Source organism: Physcomitrium patens, chromosome 21 (genome assembly GCF_059467195.1).
Source record: "Physcomitrium patens ecotype Gransden chromosome 21, ASM5946719v1, whole genome shotgun sequence".
NCBI lineage: Eukaryota > Viridiplantae > Streptophyta > Bryopsida > Funariales > Funariaceae > Physcomitrium > Physcomitrium patens.
In genome coordinates this window covers 14,550,980-14,554,240 of record NC_143430.1, presented here as the reverse complement: position 1 = coordinate 14,554,240, position 3,261 = coordinate 14,550,980, and positions in this window count along the sequence as shown.

Below are 3,261 nucleotides of genomic sequence, written 5' to 3'. Positions count from 1 at the left end.
TTTTTGGGTGCATGTGTATTTTATCGAATCTGGATCCCTCATTTTGCTCACATAGCGGATCCATTATATGAGCTGTTACGCAAGGGTTACCGATTTGAATGGAAAGAAAGGCATATTCAGGCAATGCAAAGATTGAAGAAATCATTGATGTCATCTCCAATATTGAGGAAGGTTGATTATAAGTACAATAGACCAGTGATTCTTACTGTAGACGCTAGTCCAATTGCCGTTGGATGGGCGGTGGGTCAAGATGATTCGAATGGGAGTAGATTTGCAGTTCGATTTGGGGCTAAAGTTTTAAGTATTCGTCAGCGTGCATATTCGCAAGTCAAAAGAGAACTTTGGGGAGTCGTTTCGGCTATGAAAGCTGAAAAGGACTATTTGATTGGGGAAGTAGTAGTAATTGAAACAGATTGCTTGCCATTGCTTGGAATGATTATTAATTGTTCAACGCCAGATATTGCAATGTTGAGATAGATTGCTTATATTAAGTCACTAAATCCAGAATTTAAGCATATCACTAGAAAAGACAATTTAGTAGCAGACATGCTATCTCGAGCAAGATACGAGAGGGAGGACGAAATGGTTGAAGACATTGATGATGTCGGATTGAAATTCTATTCAATATCAAATCTCAACAGAGAAGACAAGCTATTTCTTGAAGAATCTTATGAAGGAGAATTATTGGATATTGGTCATTACTTGAATACCTTGACTAAGCAGGGGAATTGGTCTACAGAAAAATTCAAACAAATAAGAAAAAAAGCATATGGATTTTTACTTCGAGATGGATTCTTATGGAAGAGACCGAAGAAAGGAATTGGGATGCCACAACGAGTGATAGGCAAAAGGGAAGAAAAACTAAAATTATTAAAGGAGTTTCATGATAGTTTATGGGCAGGGCATAGAAGAATCTGGGTTACTTTTGCTAAACTCAAGGAACGATGTCGTGTTGTAACACGAGTATACAGTGAAAATAAAAAGAAAGGAGAATTTTATTAATATTCAGTTACCTCGAATATTGGGAGCATCGACCAACTCCAGCACAAATATTGAGTGGTCAGGTTCAGTCACCCCGTTACAGTCAGCCGGGGCATACTGAAATGCTCCATTCGATTCTAATAACGGGAGTTAGCAGGATGAGAAGGACCAATTCACATGACGGGTTTGAAGAGCCAATTGGATCCAATTTCGAGAATCCAATCCGGGTCCTCTTATCCAATATGAGACCTGAATTGGCCGGTCAACCCAATGCAGTCTAATTACGGGAAATCCAGGTCTTACTACGGGTCTTAGCCAATCTGACGCGAGGACCAATTTGACCCAATTACGGGAACATCCAGGTTACTACGGGCATCTTTTCAATATACGACCTGAATCAGTTGGGTGACTCAATGTGGTCCCGATTACGGGGTTCGATTCTGTTTTAGGCTGTCCTGTTCTCTGTGCCGTTTCAGGAAACGTTGTTTTCGATAAATGGATTTCTTAAAGGTAAAAACAGAGGAGAAAGCTTGACGGCGAGAGCCAATTTCGGATCCAAGCTTGAGGTGGGAGCCAATTCCGGATCTAAGACGGAAGATTGAAGAAATTCAGAGGATAAGGTAAGGAGGGGAATCGGGGGGAGCGAGTTTTCAAGCTTTTGCAAGGTTACCAGTTCGGTTTTTCATTGGAGGTTTTTGGAAGATCAATGGAATTTGAAAGAGGAGCTTCATGCTTCGGGTCGGGGAAGGAAAGACATAGAATTTGGATTTTTCTTCTTCGTAGAGTTTTGAGAAGATTGAGGCAATCGCTGCTGAAGTCAGTGTTGTAATGGTGAATCGGAATTTTTAAATGAAGTGGGTTTGAATACTCTTGACTGTTTTGTAAAATCGAGTTACGTCTGTGATTGAAGGATTAAAGGAGTGTCTATAGGATTGAGTATGCGGAGTGAATGAAATTTATTGGGTTAATCTAACAGGACAGTCAGTGGATACAAGATCGTAAGTACAAAGAGGTATTGAAGATTAACAGTTTGGGTTGTTCGGGGTTCTCTGTAATGTCTAGAGACCTACCGGCTAAGGCAAAAAAAGGACTTCGACAAGCACTCGAAGGGCATCAGTAAAGATTTAGGGTGTATTCTTGCAGTCATTTATATTCTAGCAGTAATAACTGATAGACTGCTTGACTATCGATGGATCTCCATACTACCTTCTACAGCCAGACGCCCGACGCGTTCTCGAGCACGAAAGTACGTAATACGACATAAGTGGTGAACCTGACGTGAAAGCTTGAGGTAGAAGGTATTGGATTTCGGTTGATTTTATCTTTATTTTTATGGAAAACAAAAATAAAAATTTTGAAGGATTTTTGGGAGAAGTTTCTGGTGGGGAGTCTTCTAAAGGACAAGGTATGCACATGGATCCGTCTATTGCTAGTTTGTTTCAAGCCTTCTCATTGTCAATGCAGCATCAGCAAAGCAATGATCGAAAGGAAGCTTTGGCAACCAAAGCATTGCAAGCAGTGGTCAATAAAATTGATCAATTTGATGGGAGGAATATTTCAAGGTATTTAAGATGTTATGTTCATGAAATGAAATTAAATCGGATTTCTGAGAAGAAAATGGTTGCACTATTTGGACTTGCCACGATACCGGAGATAAGGGACCACATTACATCGATTACAGATCATTGTGGGAATTCATGGGAGGATTTTTCACATGCATTGAAAGACAAATATTTCTTGGAAGATGCTGATCGTGTTACTAAGAAGCTGTTTCTGGGATGGATTGAACGGCCCAATAAGAATTTGCAAGCAACAGAGCTACTAAGGGAATTTGAGAGGCAGTACTCTCAATTATCGAAGGTAGAAAAATTGACATTGGAGCCGAACAAAGTTGATCTATTTCTTCAAGCTGCTGATGGAGAATTGCAAGAGAAATTAGAACCCCTTCTTGAAGACAAAGAAGAAGATGAAGGATTGACAACGAAGTGGAAGAACGTTGAAGATGCAGTGGGGTTGCTTACAAAAAAAGAAAGGAGGAAGGATAGGAGAAATATTCCGAAAACAGTACAAGCACCCAAAGCTCCAGTACGTACAACACCACTGACAATGCCTACAGTTCAACCTTCGACATCCTTGTCAAAGAAAGCAGATATGGGTATGGAAGAAATTATACGAGGAATGCAAGATCTTCAAATCAAATTGGCAAGACTTGAAGAGAATACTTCTATAAACAATTCGAAGAATGTTTCAAAATAAGGATATGTACAAAGATGCATTTGG